The sequence below is a fragment of the Sus scrofa genome, chromosome 3 (assembly GCF_054392235.1).
Source record: "Sus scrofa isolate SSC_HxYL_T2T_F1_AM1 chromosome 3, Sscrofa_HxYL_maternal_Yorkshire_Landrace_v2.0, whole genome shotgun sequence".
Taxonomy (NCBI): Eukaryota; Metazoa; Chordata; class Mammalia; order Artiodactyla; family Suidae; genus Sus; species Sus scrofa.
Window position 1 is genome coordinate 97,660,506 of NC_139385.1, and position 17,545 is coordinate 97,678,050.

The 17,545-nt window shown below is 38.1% G+C and overlaps 1 protein-coding gene across 41 annotated transcripts in view; it reads right to left on the reverse strand.

The window, feature by feature from the left end:
• Positions 1-17,545, reverse strand: part of CCDC85A (coiled-coil domain containing 85A) — a 691,220-nt gene that overhangs the window by 523,891 nt on the left and 149,784 nt on the right. For 35 of the 41 annotated variants that reach the window (XM_085019269.1, XM_085019256.1, XM_085019231.1 and 32 more), the window contains one exon: positions 4,335-4,441. The exons of the other annotated variants lie outside the window; for them this stretch is intronic. The gene's annotated coding sequence lies outside the window, so the exon portion shown is untranslated. The remainder of the gene's footprint in view (positions 1-4,334; positions 4,442-17,545) is intronic. 41 annotated transcript variants of the gene reach the window in all.

Sequence of the window (17,545 nt, forward strand, 5' to 3'; positions counted from 1 at the left end):
ATGACAGATGCCAGCCAAAAAAGCAAGCGGTGCTACAAGAGCCTAGAATAGGAAATCAAATGACCCACCCAGGCATCCCTTGAAAACTGTCTCTAGAACCGAGCTGTTGAAGAAGAGTAGAGGTAATTGACTTAAAAAGCGAGGGAAGAACATTCAGAAGAGGATCTACATTTAGGCAAAGGTCCTTTGGAGGGAAAGAGAATTTCATGGGATGGAGTCCAAGGGACTGAAATACCAGTGTAGGTGAAGCTGAGAATGCAAGAGTAGCTTGATGGGGAAGAAAGCTACTGAGGGTACCACTGAAGAATTTGTGTCTTTATTCTTAGAGCAATGGAAAGCTATTTAAATATTTGAAGCAGGTATGTAATGTTATCATATTTGCACTTGGAAAAGACCTCCCTTTGACCTTGAGATAGACTAGAAGGGGGTGAGAATAGACACAGGTTAGAAGACTATGCCAGCAGATGATAGGCTAACTTGGGAAAAGATGATAGGCTAACTTGGGCGAAAGTGTTGGTGGAGAGCATAAAGAGAAATGAAGAGATTCAATACATATAGGAGACAAAACAAAGGACTTAGTGACAGGTTGGATTTGGATAGTGAGGGAGCAGGACATGATGGTGGAGGTGAACCTAGGTTTCTGGTAACCCAATATGCAGACAGTCATTTCCAGGCAGAGATTCAGGAACCAAGCTTCTTCCATTTGGAGGCTCTACTTCTTGCAACTGATGACTTCTAAGGTTACTGCACTCATCTACATCAAGAGGTGAATCAGTGGTGTGAGAGAACATGAGAACTTTTTATAGGGCAGGCCAGGAAGTGGCTTACATCACTGCTCGCATTCCTTTGGCCACACTTGTGAAGAAGGCTGGAAAATAGAGTCTAGCTATGTATTCAGAAGAGCAAAGGGGTTTCATCACTAGCTAGTAGTCTCTGCCTCAATGGATAAACTAGAAAATGAGTACAGTTGATCATTGAATGGCACAGGGGTTAGGGGTGCCAATCCTCTGCCCAGTCAAAGATAATTTGGCCCTCCTTATACTCCATATCTGAGATTCCACATCCATGGATTCAAGCAATTGTGGATTATGTGGTACTGTAGTATTTACTATTAAAAAAAAAAATTGTATATAAATGGACCCCTACAGTTCAAACCTCTGTTGTTCAAAGGTCAACTGTACATTCTTTAGTATGGCAATGGAAGTGTTCCACTGGAGCAAAGGATGGTTTTCTAACTCCCAGATTTATTTTTAGTTTCACTTGTTTTCTCTATATCTCTTCTCTTTAACATATTTCTTGTGTTTAAGGGTAAGTAGGACCCTTACTTAATTCCACATTTCCATATATTCATTTTTAATAAGGGCAAATTACTTTTCCAATGCCTGTTTATTAATTTAATGGATATATATAAGTGTTGACAGTTGTCTCATCCTAGTTTTTTACTCCTTGTCCAAGCATGGAAGAAAGAAATAAAACTATTTTTTTACACTTAAAAAAAGGGTATTAGTACTGGGTTTTGAATTTATAAGAAAAATGTTTGTGCACAGATACAGTTAGTATTTCTAATAATCATATGAACGAAAACAGTTTAAGTGTATAATAATGGGAGAATGGCTTAGTTAAAACTATAGCACGTCTATAATCTACATACTGGAATGTTATGCAGCAATTAAACATTTAAAAAGAGATTATTATGAAATGGTGAATGTTTATAATACAGTGTTAGGGAGTTCCCATCAAGGCTCAGTGGTTAATAAAACCAACTAGTATCCATGAGCACATGGGTTCAATCCTTGGCCTTGCTCAGGGGGTTAAGGATCTGTCATTGCCAAGAGCTGTGATATAGGTTGCAGACTTGGCCAGCTTGGATCCAGCATTGCTTTGCCTCTGGCGTAGGCCAGCAGCTAATGCTCCCATTGGAGCCCTAGCCTAGGAATCTCCATATGCCCTGGATGTGGCCCTAAAAAGACAAAGACAAAAAAAGAAAGAAAGAAAGAAAAAGAAAATGCAAAATATACTATCTCAATTACATAAATATATTCACAGAGAGAAAAAATTACACCAAATGTCAAATGTAGTTATTCCTGGGATAGGATTAAAAGAACATTATATTCTCCTCACTGTACTTTCCAGTATCTATAATTTATCTTTTTTTTTTTACAATGAGTTTCATATCAGATTAAAAGTCCTTTTTAAAAAATTAGTAGCAAGCTCAAGAAGCCATAGGAGTCTTAGGAATATGATGGGTAATCATAGCCAAGCCATATTAAAGCTTCCTAAGCAAAAACGGATATTAAATTAAAGCTGAAGTTTTCAATCTAAAATTTGGGAGGGGGTTACCAGAATCTTCCATATGAATCTTCTTGTTCAATAGTAATAAGAGCCCACCAGTCTCATTAATGGGGACTAATTTAACATCTTGGTGAACTACATGCAGTCCATGGGACAGGACCATCAGAGCTAACCTAGTAAGGCAAAGCCAAAAAACAAAACTCAGGCCAGAGAATCAGACCTCAGTAGAGGAGGTGGGATAACAAAGCCAAACCTACCGGTATGAGAGAATCAGGGGACAGGCCAAACTTTGGCTACACAACAGCAGAGTAAAAGGTCCAGATGTTAAACAAGCGATCTAAGAGGCCAAAGCTAAAGGAGCAGTTTGGATTCAGAACGGTTAAGTGAGGATCAGGAGCAAGGATTCAGGTACCAGGAATTCAGGTTAATCTCTCACAATAGAGGTAAAAATCTAAGGAATGCCTGCAAACATCTTAACAAACAAACATCCTAGCTCAGTGTTAGCAAATCTGTGTTGCCCTTTTCCAAGAATGGCGTTTTTTAATGCCTAGATATTTAAATAGTAAAGATGATAACATTTCCTGAGCACCGTAGACTATGGCCTTATGCTGTGCTAACAACGTTATATGCTTTACAGATATTGTCTCATTTTGTGACACAGGCTTTTCTAGCCCATTGGAAAAATGAAGAGACTGTCTTGGAGAAGAAACTGCCCAAGGCACATCAGTAGAAAGTGGTGTACTACAAATGTAATAAATTCATTGAGTAATAAAAATAAAATAACCCCCCCCCAAAAAAAGAAAGAAAGTGGTGGAGCCAGGTCTGTAACCCAAGTCAGTTTGACACCAAAGCTCACAGTCCTAACCACCTTATTACTGGTCAGTGGCTAATTCTACATTGCCATGGATATTTTCTGTGCTTCTTTCAAAAAACATGTCAGGCCACTAACTCTGATGGCTTAAGGATTCACCATTGTCACTGCTGTGGCTCAGATACAATCCCTGGCTCGGGAACTTCTACATGCCACAGGTGCAGCAAAAAAAAAAAAAAAAAATCCAAAACATGTCAGTAAACCAAAAATCCTGTCTACCAGGGATGAGGCTAATAGACACCATGAGTGAGTAAACTACACTAAGGGCTTTGGCGCCTATTAAAGAAATATTACTAATACAAAATATTTATGAACATTAATCTGGAAAATAAGGAAGTCTTCTCAGCATTCCTAACAACACAACATAAAGTCTAAAGATGACACTTCTTCATCTCCAGCCAAGATAAATAGGGAGGAAATGAAAAATTTATACTAGAAATGGCTAAATCAGCCATGCAAGTTAGCCTGGATTTAGGAAGTGTCTAAATGGAATAAGTAAGGCATTAAGCAATTAAGATTTCTAATTAAAACTGAAAATACAACAAACAACCCTTTTATGATTTTTCTTTGGATCACTGAAATGTATCATCTTTAAACCAAACATCTGAAGGACACTAAGCCTAAGATATAAGAAAACCTTTACAGTGAAGTAAATGTTTTTATGGAAGCATAAAACGAATTGTGCAAAATGGAATAATGAATAAAAGTGTAAATACTCCTTTGTTCACTTCTTAGAGATTTATGTAGAGCTGCTGAATACCAGTTGCAACCTAACATGCTCAGTATTTTTTTTTAATTTATCAAGATTTGAAAAAAAAAAAAAAAATGGAGTTCCCATCATGGTGCAGTGGTTAATGAATCCGACTAGGAACCATGAGGTTGAGGGTTCGGTCCCTGCCCTTGCTCAGTGGGTTAACGATCCGGCGTTGCCGCGAGCTGTGGTGTAGGTTGCAGACGTGGCTCGGATCCCGCATTGCTGTGGCTCTGGCGTAGGCCGGTGGCTACAGCTCCGATTTGACCCCTAGCCTGGGAATCTCCATATGCTGCGGGAGTGGCCCAAAAAAATAGCAAAAAGACAAAAAAAAAAAAGATTTGGCGTGTTTTTTTCTGTTGAGTGAAAGCTCATGCAATTAGCTGTACAGAGAGCTACAAACACACCCAGCCACTTTACCTTAACTGTTCACCCATCATCAAGTACACACTCTCCAACGCTGGTCAAGTCTAGCAGACCATTCCAAAAGTAACCATGGGGCTCCAGTACATAGAATTTACTTCCTCCTGTTCAAAAACAAAACAAAGCAAAACAGCCCCTTCAGCAGCAATTCTCATCCTTTTCCCAAGAGATGCTTTAAATACTCTGAGATGAAATTATGCAAAGAAAAGAGAAAATAAGTGATGCCATGAATGTCCCAAAATGGCAATGAGGAAGTCTCATAGCAGCCCATGATCACCTTGGAGGAGGGTAAAAATCAAACATCGGTTCGATGACACCACAGAATTTGTGTTTTGTCTTTTTAAAGGTCCAAGGGCCAAACCGAAGATTCCATTTTGAAGTCACTTTACTGATTTCAAGATACATGTTATATCCTATGAGTGTGCTTAAAGGACAGTGGGATAAGTTTTGACGTCAAATAATTCAAACTAGAGGATAAATAAAAATCAAGAAATGAAAAATTATGTAACACAAAGCTATTTAACTCTGCCAGATGCTTCTGTAGCAAATAAGGAATCCCAGCAAGACAAATGCATGCCCCGTTATCTTCTCAATAGCTTCGATAATGAGCTATTTGGTATGGAAGCAAGCTTGGGCCCTAGATCTTGACAGTTTTATTGCCCTTGGTCAAAGTTTTCAACAGCACTGGGGCAGGCATGACTAGGCAGCTAGATTACACATTCTGACTTTCCTCTTACAGATACACAATATTTACTTTACAGCATGAGCCAATAACCAGCTGGCCAATTAGGCCACAGATTCTTTGCACCTCATGAAAGCTAAGCAAAGACTGAGTAAAAGAAATCTCGGAAACGCACGCAGACTGGACTTTCCTTTAATATGTCTTCATATAATCTCCACAAAAAAGAATGTCAACAACCAATAATCTACTTTAGTGTAAAACTGAGTGTCTTTCAAAAGGAAATTTCTAGTTCTTTGGGTTTATGGAGACCCACATTCTGGAGGTAGATAGGATTAAACTGAAGAAAAAGAAGCAGTTTTATAAGAAATTTCCTGAACTCCTCTAACTCCTTTGTTATCTGGGTCATTCAAATCCCTCCACAATCAGTTTTCCAACTTTTTTTTTTTTTTTTTTTGTCTTTTCTAGGGCCACACCCGCGGCATATGGAGGTTCCCAGGCTAGGGGTCTAATCAGAGCTGTAGCCGCCGGCCTATGCCAGAGCCACAGCAACGCCATATCTGAGGCGCATCTGCGACCTACACCACAGCTCAGGGCAACTCCAGATCCTTAACCCACTGAGTGAGGCCAGGAATCGAACCCACAACCTCATGGTTCCTGGTCAGATTCGTTAACCACTGCGCCACCAAGGGAATTCCAGTTTTCCCAACTTTTTTAAACCAATATTTCCTTCAATGAGTTCTCTCTTGTAGCCGCATTGATTTTCTCATGGTCTCCTGAATATGCAATGTGTATTCCTACCTCATTATGTCTTCTCAAACCATTAACCTTCACTTAGAATGTCGTAATTCCTCCCTCCCTATCTCTCCTTCCCCATGAGGGATCCTCCATCTAGACCCAGCTCAAACATCATCTCCTCCATAAAGAACTCTTAGCCACCATTTCTCTCTTCTCTAAACTCCTTAGCATTAACTCTTTATATGTTTATTTGATACTTATACTGCTGCATAACCAGTCTCACACCATTATATAATGTTTTATCTATGAGATTTTTGCCCTCCCCCTAAATTGCCCAGTCACCTGTAGGCCATTTCTACTTGAGTGGCTGCCATACTGCAAATTCAACAAACCATCAAAAAACTATATTCTTCTTAAATTTCCATTACTAGCACCATCACTCAATCAGGCTCAAAAACTTGGAATTATCTTTCAGTCTCCTTCTTCTTCCATACATCCCATATTTAATTAGTCACCAGGGCCTATGAATTCTAGCATTGTCATATCTCTTGCAAATAACCACTTGCCTTTTCCATTTCCACTGCCAATACCCTCGATCAGGCCTTTATTTCCTCACCTGGAGTATTTAAAATTTCTCACTGTCCTCTCTGTCTCCAATTTCTCCACCTTTAATCCAATCTAAACACTTCAGTCAGATTAATCTTCCTAAGTACAGCTCCAAATCACATTATTTCTCCATGTAAATATCTTCAATGGCATCTCTTGGCCTAATAAGGTTTAATTTAGGAGTTTACCCCAAGAGCATTCAATAATAAATTTTCTGCACTAAATTTTTATCTCAGAATTTGTTTTCAGGGATCCAACCTAAGACATCCAACTACCTCTCATATCTTTCATTCCTGTCCTTCATATATTCTGCATATCAGTCAAAATGGGGGAATCTGCCATCCTTAAAGACACCCCATGTGCTATCACTAACTCATTCATCCACAAAGTATGGATGAATACTAAATATCTAAAATGTTCCAGATTCTATAACACTATTGACCAAACTAAAGGAATATAGACAAGTAAGCAGGCCATTAGAATACCATTGCATGAACAATGATTTCCCAGCTGAAACCGAAGGAAGAATGAAGGAGAAAAGAGTGTTAGATAGGAAACAGTGTAAACAAAGTCCTTGGAAATGGGAAAACTCACCTGGCAAGTCTGTAAATTGCAAGAGCACTTCAAAACGGCTGAAGTTCAGAGAGCCTGAGTTGTTGTAGCAAGAGATGAGGCAAGAAAGGCTGGCAGGGCCAGAACAAGAAAGATGAGGAGCCTTACTTAGGGATCTAGAGACTATCCTTAGGGCAACAGGGAGATATTTGAGGGCTTTAAGGTAAGAAAAAATATGATCACATTTGTGTTTTAGAAAGATTCCTCTTGGGAGTTCCCCTTGCGGCTCAGCGGTTAACAAATCTGACTAGTATCCATGAGGACATGGGTTTGTTCCCTTGCCTTGCTCAGTGGATTAAGGATCCAGCATTGCCATGAGCTGTGGTGTAAGTCACAGATGCAGCTCAGATCCTGCATTGCTCTGGCAGTGTTATAGGTTGGCACCTGTAGCTCCGATTTGACCCCTAACCTGGGAACCTCCATATGCCGCAGGTTCAGCCCTAAAAAGACAAAAGACAACAAAATAAATAAATAAATAAATAAATAAATAAATAAATAAAGTGGTTTCTGTTAAAAAAAAAAAAAAAGAAAAGAAAAGAAAAGAAAGAAAGAAAGAAAGATTCCTCTGCATACAATGTAGGGAAAGAATTAGCTGGAGGAAAGATCGAAGGCAGATGGCTACCTCAATCATCCAAAAAAAGATGATGGAGAGCTGACCCAAAAAGGTGACAATGGAGACAGACAGACCTGGACAGACTCAGGACTCAGGAGATATTAAGAAACCAAAGGGCATGATGATGCATCATTTGGAGGGTGTTAGGGAGAAGTCAAAGATTATACCATGTTTCTGACTTGAATAATTAGAGGTACATCATCCACTGACATAGGAAATACTGAGGAAGATGCAGAACTGGGGAAAAAGATAAAGAGTTCAGTTTTGGACATGCTGGACTCAAGGTATCCACGTAAGAGTTGGATATGTGATTGTGAACTGAAGACAGTTAGCTATATGGGTCTGGCCTTCAAGACAGCAGTCTGGCTAGAGACATAAGTGAGGCATCATCAGCATACATACAGTCATAGAAACCTGGGATGAGACTGAAAAAAAGCTGTTAGAAAAGCAGGAAGAAACTCAGTGGAGTGTGGTTTCATAAATTCAAGAGAGCACTTCAAAAGGAAGCAAAGGGTAACAGCGTCAAATATTGTTCAGGCCAAATAAAATAAGGACCAACAAGACTGTCCACTAATTGTAAACACCTCTGTGCCTTTGCTCAACCAGAAACCATAGAAACATTTCCCATCTTTCTTTCCAAGATGGTCTAAAATTGCCTCATATTTGCACAGTGATTTACTGAATATCATTACATGTTACCACATTTACTGACTGTAAGATTTTGAGGGTTAAAACCACCCCATGTATCTTGGCATCCCTCTCAGCTCATTAAAAATGTGGATGCCGTAGGTTCCAAATTTGCCAAATTTGCATAGAAATTTGAATGAAAGAAGAAGATGGCAAGAGCTGCTCCACAGTCCAGGACTATTGCTCGTCCCTGTCGTCCCTTGTCTTAGTCTCACAACTAAGACAAGTCTGTGTCCGTGTGAGAAGAGTTGTGAAGACCTTCCCTAGACTATTTCAAAAAGAACACCAGTCAATTCACCGTTATATGCAAACTTAATGAAACGAGGGCGACAAGGCCATTCTTCCTTTTCACCACAAAATTAACCTCATGGACCAGCAGTTTAATGCCAGCCCTGGAGCAAAGTGCCCACATCTCCCTGGACCTTGATTGCCCTCATTCACCCTAAAAGGGAGGCCATGAGCAGCCACTGATAAGGAGGCATTCATCTTCTGACTGTTCTTTTTTCTGGAGGGCAAACGTTTAAAAGGAAAACCTATTTGAATAGGTGCAACTGCCAACTTCACTTACTCCTTCATAGTTAATGAGCCTATTTTGTTTTATGGGTGCTTCAAAAGAGCTGACAGGAAGGAGATGGCTCCGAATGGAAAACACGAAGTAACTTGCTAAGTCCTCATTGTGAGTCGAGGGCTTGCCTTGTCGTGCCCTCACAGATTTACATTTCAATGATTCCCTTTTCAAACACAGATCAAAACCCAAAGGAGAAAAGAATCCTTACTCTCCTCCAAAATGTCAACATGGAAGAATATTTCAAGGCAGCTTGAGGGAGATGCAGCTGCCAACACAGTAACTTAAAGCAGTAGTGATACGGTACATTTTTTTTAAGACATTCTGCCCAAATCTCCAAAACTTGCTGCTCAGCAAGTTGCCCTCCCCCTCCCCCCACAACATTCCTCTTAAGTTCTCGAGAGGCTCTGGCATTTAGAACACTGGCAAACATTTACTCAGTGCCTCGAAGGGCACCTCCAAAATGGCTGGGTCCTTAATAGTGACACACCACACTGGTAGCCCTTTAAGCAGTAGCTTTTTATAAATGGAAAGAGGACAGAGCAGTGAAGATGAAAGTTAAAAGTAAACATCCCCAGCTCTGTCCAGATTATGTTGCCTAAAGAAACTAGTTCAGTAAAACATTAGTGTGATATTAAGCACCATAGGAATTTGGGTAGCCCCTATTTTCATCAAGCTGTTTTGTCATTCAGCACTGCCTCCATATTAAGATTTCACATAATAAGCAAATTTCACTTCTGAATGTCTTTATCCCTCACACTGTGGTTTCTACTGAAACTCTGAGTGGGTTAAAAACAGATGATCCACTTTACACTAGTCCATCCTACAGATGTCCAAGCATGCATGGCATCATTAAAGTGGGACCAGCTATGTAATGACAGCATTTGAAACAGGAGAAAGAGTATTATAAATCTGAAGCTTAGGAAGGAAATTAGAGATTTAACCCAATGTCAGCATTTTATAGGACTTAAAAAAAATTTTTAACAAGCTGAGACATGAGAGAAAGTGTTTTACTAAGGTCACATAGTTACAACTACTGTCTCAGAACTGGTTTTATTCTCCAGTGTTGCCACTCGTTTAATACCTGTAATATTAGATTCCTATCACAATATAATACATTTTATAATCTTAATAACCACACAGAGCACATAGCTGACTAGGAGGCCTTCGGGAATAACATAGATATAGAGATTAAGAACAATTCAGGTAGGAAACAATATTTTGCAAACAGCAACTATATATTAAATTGAGAAGAAGGTTATTTGTAATAGGCCAGAAATTTTTCACCTCTAGCTAGTAAAATAATAATAGTAATAACAACAACAAAACGGCAGAATTTTTCAGATGCATTAACACATCTAATTCTAACAAGAGTCTTAAGAAGTAGGACTATTTTTGATAGGGAGAGAGTAGGATAGTTACACAAGTGGTTGTAGGAGTCCCAGTAGGGGACCACAGATAGAGAGGGAAACCTAGGGAAATTTGGGAGACCACTGTAAATTAATAATTGCTCAAGAAAGCCATCAGAAAGAAGCAGGCTTGCTTAACTATAAAACCATGAATAAAAGCACAAGATATGCCCCTGGTTATTAAGTGAAAGATAAAATGAGGCCTGCATTCAAGTTCAGCAAGACAATGACCCTTAAGACCAAGGACAGGAGTTTAAGGGAAAGGTAACATTCCAAATTAGGAGACCTTTATTATAAGGAAACCTGAGATGATTTAACATATTTTAGCATATGTTACCACCCTTCTGCTGATTTGAATAAGCACCAGGACAGTCCTAGTTTGACCTCATAGGGTCAAATACTCTCTTATGGGATACAAAGGAGGAGCTAATGATATAAGCCTACTGGAAGAAAGAGGAAGAGGCAGTCTTTTCCCACTCCTCACTTTCCTTGGATTATAAAAATGTAGCCCACCTAATCCTCAGGGCAATGCTTCTTTGCCTGCCTGCTTCTATCTCTCACAAGCGTCTTATCTTAATAAATCTATTTCTTGCCTGTCACTTTGTCTCTCACTGAATTCCTTCTGGGCTGAGACGCAAAGAACCTGAACTAAGCCCAGACACCAGGTGAGTGATTCTAATTTTAAAAACTCTGGGTTCAATCCCAGTCTGGCTTCTGGCTGGGTTCGAGTCAGAAGTGTTGTCTGTTTCATTATCCCCATTTTAGAAATGAGGAAACCAGGGCTAAAGAGGTTAAATAATTTTCCCAATTGTTCACAGGTTCTGTGGCTAATAAGTGAGAAAGCAAGGATTTAGACCTAAGTTGTCAGGCTCCAGAGGCTACCCTCTTAACCACTATGCTGTACTGACTAGGCTTAACATATATGACTAGAAACAACATGCATGAGATTGATTTGATTTGCAAACAGATTCCCCAGAGCCTAAAAACAAGAGTTTTATTCTACATACAAAATTTACAATTATTCTTCCTTTATAGTAGGTCTTGGAACTGTTGATCTAAAACAGTAAAATAATTCAACATCTCACAATTTTCAAGCAATCCTTCCCACTGATGTGTTGCACTTCATTTCACTTGATAATTTTTACAATGAATTAATATAAGATCGCACTCAGTTTAAGAACTACACCTATATGTTTATTTTACTATTTTTCAAGAACTTAACTTTCAACAACTTTTTTTTTCCTCTAAAAGATTGCGTTTTTTAAACTAAAGAGCTAGTATCTGTACCTTTTGGTCATTATTCATAACTTGTTCCAGTTCTAGTTTGACCACAATTTTTTTTTTTTTTTAATGGCCACACCTGCAGCATATGGAAGTTCTCATGCCAGGGATTGAATCCGAGTTGCAGCTGCAGTAACACCAAATCCTTTCACCCACTGTGCCAGGCTGGGGATCAGACCCACACCTCTGCAGTGACCCGAGACTTTGCAATCAAATTCTTAACCCACTGTGCCACAGTGGGATTTCCTGACCACATTTTTGTAGAGAAAGACACATTTTAGTGAAGTAAATTTCACTAAATTGTTATAATTCTTTGACCAAGTTTCTATATACACTTATAGTATTTCTAATTTTTTGTATTTTATTTTTATTTTCTATACAATTTTCAATACAATCAACTCTTTTGTGGGTAAATTTTGCAATGAAGATTTTTATCATTTCTATATCAAATGTTACTGATTATAACTTCCATCATTTTGAATCTTCTTTTTGTGACTATCTTTTCATACTAAGTAAAATTTTGCTATCGAAATTTTGTCAGTAATATTTTATACTTCTGTTAAGTTTGGTAAATGACACATTTTATCACATGAAGTTTTAATAATTGTCATTGTTATTTCTTATTGATTCTTTTACATTTAATATTCATTACAATCTTGATTTAAAATAACCGTCAGTTCATGATAATATTATGAGTAACTACTCTCAGATAATCCATGATTGACCTATTATTAAGGATTGGTCAGTTGTAAGATTTGTATGCTTCTAATCACTTTTGTATTCCATGCACTGTCAATATAATTGATTGGATTATCTTGGTCAAGCTACTTAACCTGTTTCTGTTTTCTAATTTATAAAATCAGAATTATAATATTACATACCTTTAAATTACTAAATTTTAAGAGAAAAGACCTGTACACCACCTAAAACAGAGCCTGGCACCTAGGAATCACTCAACAAATATAGCTATCCCACTTTTTACTACTGTTATTAGTGGTAGGTAAAAGAGTACATAGCAGGGTCAAAATGTCCTTGATATCAATATGATAGAGTCAAAATGGCAAGATCAAAACAGCAAAATCGAAAGGTGAGAACAAAATATCCCACCTTACTTACACATAGTACCTAACTCATTTGCAAGTCCACCCTGAAAGAAGAAACTTTCACTATTACATTCTCTGTCATAATATAGCAACCATTATACTCTTTTAGGAATAATTCTATACTAAATTCATTTAGGTAAAAATATAATCCAACACTATGTAATTCATAGCAACCACCACTACCTCCTGTGCCTTTTTTTTTTTCTGTAACACCTGCTCTCGGTTCCTAAAAATTACGATATTTATGTTAACTTGCTTCACAATCCGCCTTCTCAATATATTTTCACATTTACTGCTTCAATTGAGCATTAAAAATCACCCGGGAAATTTGATTATGGCATTATACAGATATGATAGCTGGGCCTTAGAAAATGAAAGATTTGTCCAGCAACCTAGGAGGTGAGCCGAAATATAAGTAAAACCTTTGACAATATATCTCAAACATTAACCTGATATTAAAGCCAGACAAAGACATCACAAGAAAAGGAAACTATAGGCCAATATCTCTGATAATTTCGATGCAAAAATCCTTAGTGAAATACTAGCTAACCAAATCCAGTAACACATTAAAAAGATGATACAGGAGTTCCCTGGTGGCCTAGCAGTTAAGAATTTGGCAGTTGCTACTGCTGTGGCTCAGGTTGGATCCTATTCTGGAATTTCGACATGCAATAGGTATGGCCAGAAAAAAGGATGATACAACATGGCCAGGTGGGATTTAACCCTAGGGTACAAGAATGGTCCAATATATGAAAATCAATTACTATGATATACACATCAACAGAATAAAGAATAAAAATCACATGATGCAGAAAGTGTGTGACAACATTAAACACACTTGTATGATAAAAAAAAAAAAAAAACTCAACAAACTAGGAATGGAAGGAAAATAACCTTACATAATAAAGACCATACGTAAAAACCTCATAGCTAGCATCATAGCCAATAGTGAAAAACTAAAATTTCTTCCTCTAAAATCAAGGATGCCCACTCTCACTACTTCTTGTTAATGTGGTACTGGGAGTCCCAGAGCAATCAGACAAGAGAAAAAAACAAAAGACATTCAAATTGGAAAGAAAGAATTTAAATTGTTTGCAAATGACATGATTTTATATAAAGAAAGTCCTAGACCCCATTTAAAAAAACTATTGGAACAAATAAAAGAGTTCAGTAAAATTGCAGGATACAAAATAAACATGCAAAAACCAATTGCATTTTTATACACTAACAATGAATTAACTGGAAAGGAAGGAAAATAATCCCATTTACACTAGTATCAAAAAGAATAAAATGCTTAGAAATGAACTAAGGAGATCAAAGATTCATATACTGAAAGCTATAACACATTATGAAGGAAATTAATCATGACAAAAAACAATGAAAAGACATCCTCTGTTTGTGGATTAGAAACCTTAATATTGTTAAAATGTCTGTACCCAAAGTGATGTACAGATTAAACGTAATCCCTATCAAAATCCCAAAGACATATTTTTATAGAAATAGAAAAAACAATTCTACAATTATATGGAACCACAAAAAATCTCAAATAGCCAAGGCAATTCTGAGAAATGACAAAGCTAGAAGCATCACATTTTCTGATTTCAAAATATATTGTTAATACATTTTAAACAGGATAGGGAGTTCCCGTCATGGCGTAGCAGAAACAAATCCAACTAGGAACCATGAGGTTGCGGGTTCAATCCCTAGCTTTGCTCAGTGGGTTAAGAATCTGGCATTTCTGTGGCTGTGGCATAGGCTGGCAGCTGCAGCTCTGATTAGACCCCTAGCCTGGGAACATCCATATGCTGTGGGTGCGGCCGACAAAAGACAAAAAAAATAAAAACAATAAACAGTATAGAACGAACATGAAAACAGACATACAGACCAATGCAACAGACTAAAGCCCAGGAATAAATCCACACATACAAAGTCAACGCATCTTCAACTAGGATTCCAAGAATACACAATGTGGAGAGGATAGTCTTTTCAACAAATGATTTTGGGAAACTGGATATCCACATGAAAAGAATGAAATCAGACCCTTACTTAATACCATAAACAAAACCCAACTCAATTATAAGTCCTGAAACAGTAAAACTCCTAGAAGAAACATAGGGAAAAAGCTTCATGACATTGGCCTTGGCAATGAGTTCATGGACATGACACCAAAAGCACAGACAAAAACAAAAAGTAAAAAGTGGGACTACATCAAATTAAAAAGCTTCTGCACAGCAAAGGACATAATCAACAGAGTGAAACAGAACCTATGGAATGGTAGAAAATATTTGCAAATCAAATATCCGACAGAGGGTTAATCTCCAAGATATACAAGGAACTCCCACAATTAACAAAAACAAAAAAAAAAACCTCAAAAACCTACTAATCTGATTTCAAAAATGGGCTAAGGACTTGAATAGATATTTCTTCAAAGACATACAAATGGCCAACAGGTACATGGAAAAAGTGCTTATTGTCACTGATCATCAGAGAAATACAAATCAAAACCATGAGATATCATCTCATACCTGTCAGAATGGCTATTATGAAAAAAACAAGAGGCGATAAGCATTGGCAATCATATAGAGAAATTGAAACACCTGAACACTATGGAGGGAATGCAAAATGGTACAAATACTATGGGAAATATTATGGAAATTTCTCAAAAAATTAAAAATAGAACTACTTTATGATTCTGCAATCCCACTTCCGGGTATATATCCAAAAGAATTGAAATTTGGATCTCAAAGAGGTATTAGATTTCCCATATTCATTGAGAAACTATTCACAATAACAAAAAGGTAGAAATAACCTAAATGTCCAACGATAAAAGAATAGATTTTTTTTTAAATGCAGTATGTACATACAATGGAATATTATTCAGTCCAAAAAGGGAAATTCTGGAGTTCCCCTTGTGCCTCAGTGGTAACAAACCCAACTAGTATCCATGAGGATGTGAGTTCAATCCCTGGCCTCGCTCAGTGGATTAAGGATCCAGTATTGCCATGAGCTGCAGTGCAGGTTTCAGATGTGACTCAGATCCCGCATTGTATGGCTGTGGTGTAGGCCGGCAGCTACAGCTCTGATTCAACCTGTAGCCTGGAAACTTTCAGATGCCACAAGCACAGTCCTAAAAAGACAAAATTAATAACCAAAATAAAATAGGGAAATTCTGCAATATTTGACAACATGGTGGACCTTGAGGACATTATACTAAATGAAATAAGCCAGACATAGAACGACAAATACTTCATGATATGAGATATCTAAAATAGTCAAGTTCATAAAATCGAAGACTGTAATGGTGGTTACCAGGGGCTGAAGGAAGGAGGAAATGAGGAGTTATTAGTCAACAGTCAGAAAGTTTTAGTTAAAATGAATAAGTTCCAGAAATCTGCTGTATAATATTTTTGTCTATAGTTAACAACAATGTATCACAAATTTGATGTGTTGAGGAGAGATCTCATGTTAAGTATTCTTATATTAATAAAAGAAAAAAGAAAATATATGCTAGTTTTAAATGTTTGAGGCCCTCTAATAATTCACAGGATGCTTATTATACCAAAATAAGCATTTTCAACGTGTAAGTCTGATCACCTCTCCCAACCTATCCCCAAAGCTTTTCAATGGCTTCCCACTTTCATGGGATTAAAGATCAAAATCATACATAACATGGCCTTTGAGCCCTGGGTGATCTGGGCTCTGCTGCCCATCTTCATATTTCCCCCCTCCTGCTGCCTCATCCTCACTCTATTCCAGCTGTCCTGGCCAGCTCTCCTCACCCCATCCCTCCTATCACAGAGTTTTGGCCCTTAGCCACTGTCTCTAGGGAGAGGCTCACCCAACACTTCAACCAAGAAACTCCTCTTCTTTCTTCAGATTTCCTCCCAGCTCACAACTATGTCAAACCCACCTATTTTATGTGCTAAAAGCTCCATGTACTTCCCTTTTTTAACTCTTATTATCTATATCATTTTAAACGAATGTGCACAATTATCTGATTACTGTCTGTCTCTCCTATTGGATTCTAAACTCCATGAGGGTGGGAGCCCCCATACTGGGCTTTACTCACTATTGTTCACCATTGTTTAACAGTGTGCCTGGAACACAATAGGTATACTAGGAAACAAACAAATGAGCAGCCTCAATAAAGTAAGCAGATTTGAATTTATACTTATCACTTGTGACATATAACTCTGTGTAGTCTCCCTTTGTAATAGTTCCCATACTGGACAAGTTCCATAGAGGAAGCAGCTTTTTCACTCCAAATAAATCCCTCACTGCAGAAATCCAAGGGGAGATCCTAGAGCACTTTAGCTATCAGTGACTTCTACCTCCCCTGGGAGGGTTTTAAGTTATGCATAGGCAGGAAAAGCTAGGGTGTGCCACAGAAAGACCTGTTAACTGACCTAGGAGTTATTCTCTCCACAGTTACTCTCCCTTCTAAGAGTCAGTGTCTTCTCAGGTATTCTTAGGATTTCTGACCAACTGACAATATGGATCTTTTGGCCTCTCTGAAAAGAGTGCATATTTTTTTATGGGTTGAAAAGTGTTTTGTCTGTTTTCCAGCTCGCTATAACTTAACTTCAAACTATAAGATTTGAGGGAAGGAGTTCCCGTTGTGTTGCAGCAGAAACAAATCTGACTAGGAACCATGAGGTTTCGAGTTTGATCCCTGGCCTCGATCAGTGCGTTAAGGATCCGGCGTTGCTGTGAGCTATGGTGTAGGTCACAGACATGGCTCAGATCCTGCATTGCTGTGGCTGTGGCATAGGCCAGCAGCTGTAGCTCCGATTTGATCCCTTGCCTGGGAACCTCCATATGCTGCAGGTGCAGCCCTAAGTAAGCAAACAAAAAAAAAAGATTTGAGGGAAAATCTAAATGCACAAAAAAAATTGGTCTGAGCCACAAGTTCCAA